The sequence below is a fragment of the Papaver somniferum genome, chromosome 11 (assembly GCF_003573695.1).
Source record: "Papaver somniferum cultivar HN1 chromosome 11, ASM357369v1, whole genome shotgun sequence".
NCBI lineage: Eukaryota > Viridiplantae > Streptophyta > Magnoliopsida > Ranunculales > Papaveraceae > Papaver > Papaver somniferum.
This window is the reverse complement of record NC_039368.1, coordinates 62,613,620-62,624,418: the sequence shown is the minus strand read 5'-3', so window position 1 is coordinate 62,624,418 and position 10,799 is coordinate 62,613,620.

Here is a 10,799-nt window from a genome sequence, read left to right as displayed (position 1 = left end):
TCGGACAGCCTAGGCTAAGTTTTAAACAGCCAATGAGGCACCTTGGTGATCATCGTCCGTTACTCTACCACAGGTAGTGATCGTCCAAGGGATGTCTCGCCCATGCGGCCTTCAAACAATCCCTTGAAGATGTTTGAACATGCTGCTATTTTAAGACGCTTAATCCGCGACTTACTCTATTAAGCTAAAACAACGATGCTTCATACATATTGATCATATTCGATGCATTACATGCATAGAATATACGCGATATTTTATGAATATCGATTTCTTAAATAATTTAGTTATCTAACCTAATAGCATCACGTGTTATTTCCTGCGGGTCCCACAACTCGACCCACTTACTCGAGACATCAAACATGTCACAAACTGGGGGATACTTACCGGGGTATTGGTCTGGCGGTTTATAGCGTGCGGCGTGCAACGCTCCCATATATAAGAACGTGTCAGGAGGCATCGAAGATTAAGATGATGAGGGAAGTGGGCTAAGACGTGATCGTGCAATCACCTACACGACCTCACTACTCCATCACTCAACTTCCTCCACTTCCTACGAGATGAGGGTTTGCGCTCAATGACTTGTATAAATAGGTCTTTCGCCTATTTTGAAACAACACGAACAAACACAGAAAAACCAAGTGCTGTCATCCGTATCCAGAAAACATCCAGAGTTGATTGCTTACGCTATTGCAAGCCAATTCATCATTCTGATACAAGTCATAAACAGCCAACACCTTCTTCGCTTCCCTCCCTAAGATCAACCCCATCTCCTTCACTTTGTGACCGAAGCAAGTCTGGAAAGGCCATTTCTTGGTTTAGGCCAGAATTGTATATATTGATCTCTCGAATCAGAAAACACTCCCATGCATTTCATTTGTTTAGGGTTTAGATTCATTTCTCATCCAAACACACCCAAAATTACCAAAACCAGCAGAAATAGTTTTCACCCATAAACAGTAAAATATGTAATGCGAATTGGGGTGAATATGGGCGGAAAATGCTTTCAGTTATATAGTGTCCCCATTGGAATGCTGCTACCCACATTGAATAGTGAAAATTATAACTCATTTCTTTAGAGAAGAACTAGCATCGCTCTAAATCTTTAAAGAGGAATCTATTATCATATATATGTGATTAATATTTAGTGAAAAAAATACAATTCAGTACAGTAAAGACGAGTACAACAAAAAAATAAAATCATTTCCAAGCAATACTTGGAAAAACTCAGAAAACATGGTATTATCCAAGTGTTGTCGTCTCCCAAATTGATCTTAAGTTTCTTTAGTTGATCCAGAGTTACCATTTCAACATCCCAAATTAATCTTAAGTTTTTTTAGTTGATCCGAAGTTACTGAAAACACTGGGATACCAAAATGCACCACCAAATTTTTTATAAGCAATATGTATGTATAAACTCAACACACAATCAAGGAAAGTGTATAGAGTTATATCTCTCTCTCTCTCTCGTTGTTAGAACATTTACAGAACTGAATCCGTGAACCTAACTACAAAGAGAGTTCTTGGACGGTACCAAAGACCAATATCCAAGGATCAATCAAGTCTTATCCAATAAACAAGGTTTGACCTAGCTACTGTGATTGATCAACGCACAATATGTGATGTTTCAATTATAAAGATAAACAATATAACGCGGAAAAAGAAATAACACAGACACCAGAAATTTTGTTAACAAGAAAACCGCAAATGCAAAAAAAAAAACTCAGGACCTAGTCCAGATTGAACACCAAATTGTATTAAGCCGTTACAGACGCTAATCCACTACCAATTGACTTCGGTCTAGAATGTGGTTGAGCCCGAACTCAGTCTCCAACTAATTCAGGTACAAACACGCTCCTTACGCCTCTTGAATCCCAGCAGGAGTCCGTGAAAATGATTCCCTTAGACGGCCTAACACCAAATAAGAGTTGCTTCAACTCAATTGAAGACTTTAAACCAAATCTGCCTCCCATAGATTAAGCCTTTGACTGACTTCCTGATTCACGATCGAAACGTATGATTAGATCAAACAAAATATCCAGGTGATGGAAACCGATAGCAAGTTGACAAAAGTCTGGCTATCCTCAAAATCCGGACTTATGCAACCCGAAGTGTAGCCTAGATTATTATTCACTTCAAAAGTATAAAACTTGTGGAATCAACAAAGTCTGAGATGAAGAGAACTTTGATGATTACTATCTATCTTGATAGATGGAGCAAGGCTATACAAACAATCAAGATCAGGATACTCGAGTTATCAAGATAAAATATAACTGGACCTGGCTTCACGAGTCCAAATGAAGTCTTTATAGTCGCTAAACCCTTTAAGGTTTTCTAGAGAGGACGACTCTAGATACAACTAGGACACACCAAAAACTAGTGTCAGGATTCCAAGATCCTACTTTCCAAGAGAACCCCCTGTATAGACTTCAAACCCTAGGTTGCTTTAGGTTTAAGCTAAGATAGTTTTGGAACCAAGCAAACAATATTCACCGTTAGATGAAAGCTTTGAATCTCATCACATATACAATATATAGACTCTGGTTAGGTAAACCGTAACTGAAACATGTATAAAGACTATGTTCAACATGGTTAGCCGAAACTAGCCGATTTGAGCTTTAAAATCTTAACACTCGTTTTCATGGTCACTCTGACATTAATATTGAGTCACAATCATGTGATCAATTGAGTCTAGTGTTAATTAGAGAATTGATCAAAATCGATCATAATCGACACAGTTGGTAAATGTACAAGGTGCAATTACTTGAATCGTTCGTGATTCGGCTGAGTCACCGTATGCGGACCAGTTTGCAAACTTATAAGCAATAACCGAGTTTCAGAGTCGACATAACTTTTTCAGTTCACGTACCGGTTTGCAAACTGAGGTGCAACTCAGAGTTCCGGAGTTGACAAAAAAATTTAAATTCACGTACCGGTTTGCAAACTTAAGACTTTTACCGGTTCCGGAGTTCACAGAACATTCAGTGCATGTACCGGTTTTGGTGCCAAACTGGTTCTATAACATAGAACAGTATTAACTCGCATACTGGTTTGATTACTTTAACCCGGTTCCCTTACCAAAATTCCAAAATGGTTTGCATACGAATATGCTTACCTATCTGGATCACAAAACAAACAGATATTCCCATGATGTACATACGAATATGCATATCACACAAATCTGAAAGTCGATATATAGCTACTCCGCTACGTGTACGAGTACATAAAATACGGCTTTATACATGTAACAGTTTTCTCAGTTTGTAAGGATGATAACACTGTCTTGTATTCCGAATATAGTAGTTCTATATTTCTCTAAATCAATTCGAAACATTCCTGAATAACTTCAATGACACATATCAGTGCTCCAGAATATTTTCGAATGATAAACTTGAATCATGATTTGGTTCCAAAAAATAAATTGTTCTCCACCGAATTTGATCAAGTATGAACAAATGTTTATTAAGCTCAGTCATTATATTTCGAGAAATTCATGAACTAAATAATTAGTTCTCGACTCGAAATTCTTTTCTATGCAAGCTAGTCTAATTAGTTATGCGGCAATCGCCTCAAGGATATGAAGGTGAATATAACATGAGAAATAGGTGGTTCAGTCTTCACTTACCTTTTGTATATGAAGTTCTCCAAAAGCTTCGGTTGATCTCCGTCTTCAAACGGTTGAACACAAATGATGACTGGTTCGTTTCTCAACTACCTCTATCCTAGACCGAGACTTAAACTAATTGTATACTAGAAATCAAGATATAGTTTTGACAACTAAATGTGACAACAAGCTTGATATAACAACACTTGTGAGTTCGACCGAGCAATGCTCTAACAATCTCCCACTTTGTCAATGTTGGTGACAAACTATTTAATACATATGGATAACAAAGTTTGAAAAAACTCCTCGATCCATCATGCCTTGATTTCCTTGGTTTCTTCAACTCTCCTTGAACTCTTCGTTGTTCCAAGTCGCAGTGATTCTGAACGTGTTCAACTCAGCATCGTTTTTGTTGGAGAACCGATTCCATAGCGATAACAACTTTGAAAATAAATATTCTCAATTTGTTGTTATACAGAAACATGGTATTATTATCTTCTCTCCAAAGTTAAATTGTATCTCAACTCTGAAGTAATACTATGGTGATATGTTTCTCCCCCTTAATCAATACTTACATCTTTTGTATAATAGGTAAACCTATTGCTTATATGATATACTTCCCCTTACATAATGATCCGTTAACCATATGTATATAGTACAAAACTACTAAATAATTCTCCCCCTTTTTGTCAATAAAATTAATAAAGATACATAAGTCGCGGGATCATAATGAACACAACCAAAAGATATCTTCAATATTTTAGGAAGATGGAGATACTAAATAATAACATAGTTAAAATGCAACTCCTCATATCAACTTATTTATATGATATCACATAGTAATAAACACTTACGCTTATCCTAGGAGATTAAAAAGATACAAGCATCCCCTTTATAATTCCACAACCGCACTCCCCACAAATATATAACAATTAAGAACGAGTTCGTTAAAGAACTCTCCCCCCATAAAATGTCATTCCCAAGAGAACAACATGAGTGACCTTACTTTTGTGAAAAATAAGGATTTTGGCGTACATTAACAAATCACAAGGATTTGTATCCATAGTATCGACATAAATTGATCTCAAGGCCAGTTACGAACAACGAGACAATTTTACTCGATTTTACTCAACATAAGAGAATCTTAAGAAGTGTGTCAAGCAGCAAAAACACAAAAGTGTGATCACAAAAAGATCAATACTGTGAGAAAAATCTCAGAGAGTTTTTTTTATTTTCCGTTTATGAAAAGATAATATCTTTAACTTCTGAGCATACATGAAATATTAGCTCGATTCACGAGAACGTAAAGGCACAAATATCGTAAAATTTTTGCAATAATTAAACCAATAATGATTAAATACTGCAAGTACTTCCATCATCTTACCAAAGAAAAAAACTTGTAAAGAACATACATGTTGATCTGTTCTTAGAAGGAAGAATCAATCTTTTCCGCTAGGATTTACACCAAGATTGGCTACCAAAGTCGTATAAAAATATTTCCTTGACAAAGAGTAAGATGCAAAAATATATAAATATATAACTCATCAAGAATCGTGCATCATATATTCACATATAAACCAAAAAGTCGTGAACATTCAAGCAAAAACCGAGTTCAATAACACTCAAGACTTAAACTATGGATCATGATCAAAAGAGATTTATTGATCGTAAGTTGTCTTAGAAGTTTTAGAGAGTTTTTTTATAATGTCAAACATATTATAGAAATAGTTTGTATGCATTTGAAAAATATGTGGATGGAACCCGACCATAATTTACGAAAGAAAGACTTAAAAGATAGTTCGTGAATTTTAGCCTTCATGGCATGGTACCAGTTTGCATACCATCTTTTTAAAATAGTGTTCAGGAACTTTTAGTATGAAAACCAGTACTCAAACTCTCCGGTCCACGGAATCATGGTATACGTACCTGTATGTGTACCCTCCTGTAGATGTCGATATTCAATAAGCTTGTTTTTCCCATAACTTCTTGTCCGAACTCGGGATGACCTCATTCTTTTTTTATTTTCTTTGTAACTGAATTATCTTATAGATGGTGATGATAAATATATAATTTGGATGAGTTAAGCATGGTCTTTGGCATGTCTCTTGATTTTAAGCATCTTTGCTCCTTTTCGTCACACTTTTCCACTTCTCTTCGACTTGTGCACTTGAATACTTGCAATACTTATCTTCTTAGATATTTTAGCACTTTGTAGCTCCTTTTCACCTAATAGAGATAAATAAGATAAAACAAGAGTAATAACAAGAATACACGGAAGAATAATAGCCAACATGATATGTGAGCCCTAATTCTTTTGCCTTCCTCGTCGTATTCATAATAGGGCATTTCTCGGTGAGGATGGACTTTCAACACAATCAAGTTGTGTTGGGGTGAACAATGTCTTGCTCACCACAGGTGGTTGAAACAAACTTTTCCGTATCTATGGATTTTTCATTATCTATATTTTTTTGACTTATTTCGTTTCTTCTTCCACCAATTCTTGCATTTTACTTTTGGATTATCATGAAAGAGATCACTTTTAGACACATTCATTCACAAATTCATCTTTTCCAAGAACTTTTTTACTTCCATGGTCATGGAAGTTTCTGGGAGATCATTCCTTTTCACACTCAATGCATCATTGACTTTCTTTGGTACCCACTTCTGAGTGTATTTAGGAACAACCAGAACCTTCTTCCCATTATTCTCTTCAAGATTTCTCGAAAGAGAATTGGATTGACTATTATTTTTCAAGTTAGTTTTTCTCCAATTGGAAGCATCGAATCTTGTCTTCGTCTTTTACAAAGGTAACCTTTTGATAATCATTACAATTGTGAAAAGGCTTTGTATGATGTTTATAGGAAAATCTTGGTTTGTTGCAACACTCATTCCTTTGCCTAAAAGTTGGAAAGTTACACCATGTAGTATTAAGGGGATTAACCTTAATATATGATCTAGGTTTTATAACTTCTTGTGGTACCCAAACTAGAACATCATGAAGTTTCCCATTCCTTATACGAAAACTACATCCCCTTTGCAGGTGACCTTTATTTCCGCAATAATAAAAAACATTAGGAATGTTATTACCTGGATTCGTGTGTGCTCGCTTTGGAGGTTGATATACTTTGCTCTTCCGAACCTTAATTTCCGGTTTAGGCGTTTCACTTTTTCCATCAGTTGAAACCTTCGGTTGAGAAGAATCACTAGCCTTAACAAATTTTACCTCTTTGCTAATACTTGGGGCATCTATTACCTTATAGCCCAATACTCGTGTATCACGATGATTTTTACTTGCTTCTAGCATAGTGGTTAATTTGTTTGAACTAGCATTGAACTTTTTCAAGTCCTCTTCCAACATCTTGATTTTATCTAGACCAACAGCTAAATCAGCCTCAAGGCGTTTTTATCTGTCTTCAAAACTAATTTGTTGAGTGTTAATCCTTGCTTCAGATTCTGCAATTTTCTCTTCCAACAAAAAGTATTTCTGATAAAGATTATCACATTCAAGTGAATTCTTACGTAGGTCTTCTTCAGAATCTTTGAGGATCGATTCGTTAGAGCGATTCGAAAAAAAGTCCAGCGTAAATTCTTTTCAATTTCTTGTTTCCTAAACAGAGATGGGTCAGAAAAGGAGTCACACAAGGAGTCGTCAACCTTCCAACCCGTTCCAAAAACTTAACATAATATGAGATTTCCTCAACTATATCTTTTATCCTAATCCGAGACTTAACTAATTGTAGACTATAGTTTTGACAACTAAATTTGATAACAAGCTTGAGATAGTAACACTTGTGAGTTGATCGAGCAACGCTCTAACAATATTACATACAGACACACATCAAAATATATATAAACATATACTCAAATAGTAAAGACGCATCATGCTCGGTGATAAAAAAATTTTAATGATCACAAGAAGTGTTAGAGCATAGCTTGGTTGAACCCACCAAGCATTGGTATGTCAAGTTTGGTTGTCATACTTTAGTGAACCAAAACTCATTTAAAGAATCGCTTGTACTGGAGTAAACTTTGTATATGTTAGCTTGAAAGTATTAGGATATGAGACATTACAAGTATTGCGAAGACTTGAAGAAGTAAGTAGCTACAACGACAACATCATCCTTCCACTTGAGGTTAGTGATATTTGACTTGAACTGTTTCATTCCCTAACGTATCTTTCAAGTCGTGCATATTGAAAAGATAACTGCAAAGCATGAACGATTACACTCTAGTTAGACATAGTATTAAGGAATACAATACGAGGTTTATTGTTTAACCGTTAAACTTTGTATATAAGACATAGACATAATCGTTTGAATGCTACTGTGATTATGTATGGGTATGAGGTGAAGATTTTATCCTAGGAAACAATGTTTTACATTCGTTTAAAGGAAGTAAATTCATAAACTCGTTTTGTGAATCAAAAGGGAAATCGCTAGGCTTATTGGTATTGTTATTCATTGCATATATATTGAATTATCAATATTTGTGATTAGTATAACCGCTCATAACTTGTTTATGTTCTTGGTAAAACTATTCACAAGGCCTAACTTTTGTATTGGTATGACTTTTATTAGTGAAACCGATCTTAAGTAATCACCTGAGATGGTATGATCGATTTAGTGTTATTGGTATGAACAACTCTAGGCAAAGGGGAACCGATCCTAGTAAGAGGTGCAACTGATCACAAAGGGGAATCGATCCTTGTATGAGGTGCATCAAGTTTCTAGATATTGGGAACCGATACTATGAACATGCGCAACACGTTTTTAGACATTGGTAACCGATCACATGGACACGTGCAACAAAATACAAGCTAGATACCATATATATGTGGGAACGGATCCTAGTACCTAGTCAACCGAATTTTTGGAAAGCTAGTGTGACTAAATCCAGTAATCACATGGAGGTAGAACCGAAACTTGTTTTGGTAGAACCGTGAAACCCATGAGTGGTGATTGAGTGTTCTTGATCAATCACATAGTTCTTGAAAGTCAGATGAACCAATTCTAAATTTGTTTGGAAGTGTAGCAAATCGGTTTCAAGATCGTAAGTATGAAAGAGAACTTACAAATTTAAGATGTCGACATACTTTGAACATGTGCAATAACACTCATCTTTTATTGTTCAAAGATATTCCTTAATAACTAAAGAAAAAATCTCGGATCGAAAAATAAATTGAGAATCTTTTAATTAAGGTTTTTAATTTTATTTTTGGAAATTGAAAATTAGTAATGTGCATTTACTAGATGGAGATTTTCTAAGAGATTTTCGGTCAATGTTTGGACAAAGCATTTCCAGGAATTATGGAAACCGAATTTGGAATATATTGCATATATATCTTGAGAATATTTTCGGTTTTGGAAATTCCTTGGTGTCCAAATTTCCTTGGTCTATAAATATCAAAGTTTGCATTTCGAGCAAACTAATCCTCAGAGCCAACAAAACAACCTAGTTATATTGTTACTGGTGGAGCCGCCTATTAAGAGAGGAAAGTAACCTAATTAGGCGAAATCTCTTGCGGCCGCTCAGTTTAAAGACTTCTTTGGGATTGAGAAGATCTATTAGTACTGTTGGTGGGAAACTATATAATTGCAATTTATTATTAGTTTTCGATTGATTTGATTGACTAGCGGTTGTTGAACTTTGATTGCACCTACTTTGTTTATGCTTGAGAATCTTCTCTTCTGATATAAGATTCACTCAAACTAGATCGAAGTTTCAACGGGGATCTTTAGACTGTTTGTAGGTCTAAAGACGTCTTGTGATAATTCATTGTTAACAGACTCCGTTTTGTGCGTGATTGATCACAAGAGATTCAAGTTGATTGTGTGCATGTATTTATTGAAGATATAAGAAGATTTGAAGACAAAGAAGACTTTGATTTCTGATTTGGATTCATAATCTTTGGTATGCACAATACTTGTTTCGGTTAAAGAGGATCCAACTATAATCGGTTTATCCTTGTGGTAGATTGGATTGATTAGTTAAGTAAATCGGCATCAATACAATTATTTGTGACTCAAAGTATTGATTGCAAAATCTTGACAATTACTTTGGTAGTTGTTATTAGATAGATCTAAGGACCTGACAAAGGAGTTTATTGGGATAAACGGATGAGCCTTTTGTCGAACTCACATCACTCGGTTGAAAAGATTTGTTACCAAACAGATTTGTTGTTCCTTTACTGTTTGGAATACGAGCCAAATGAATTGTTCCAAGTACGTGACTTATTACAAGTTGGAGGCGTGGGAATAAAGACGGAACTAGGTGAACTATAGGTTTAGTTACTTGGTCTCAACTATACGAAGTTAGATTGATTTTGTATAGAGGATTAATCCTGAGAGTACTCAATTCTGGACAAGGTCCCATGGGTTTTCTGCATTTGCGGTTTCCTCGTTAACAAAATCTTGTTGTGTCTTTTACTTTTCTATTTTCGCAATTATAATTGTTTTTATTATAATTAGAAGTGAATACACAAACGTTAATTCCTATTTACTTGATAGTAATCCTATTATGTTTGGTTAAGTCTGAACCTTTTATCAAGTAAACTGTAGATACCCTCAAGCTAGTCAACGCTATTAAACTGTAGAGACCCTCAAGCTCGTCAACGCTATTAAACTGTTGTTAGACCCTCAAGCTCGTCAACGTATTAGCCGATAATAACTCGATTAGTTTAACACGAATATTAATTGATAAAAAATAATCTAACGACGATCTAGATACGAAACTAGTACCACTGGATAGAACTCGAAAAGTTACGCAGAATGGACTACTCGCACGCGTCATTCGGACACTGGGTGAAGAGGATTTATCAAAAAAAATTCGGTGGGTAAAATAGTAATTTTGAGTATTACCCTTGTGGCTGCACGTGTAGCAATTTGGGCCAGCCTTATGTCTAAACGGATCGAAGAGAATAATCATTCTCTTATTCTTCTTCTCTTTCTTCTTCTCTCTTCTTCTATTTTTCTTCTTCTTTTTCTTTCTGTCGATTTCAAGTCGACGAAGCGAGTTTGATTTGATGTGGGTGATTTGTAGAAGCTCGTAGTTGTATCAGTGGAGAAGGTGATGCTGTTAAAGTTTGAGTTCCAGGAGAAGAAGAGATTGATGCATCTGTAAACTGGAGAATTAGAGATTGATTGAGGGTTTGTGTGAAATTAAGGGTGGATGTAACAAATTGAAGATGGGTTTTGAGTAC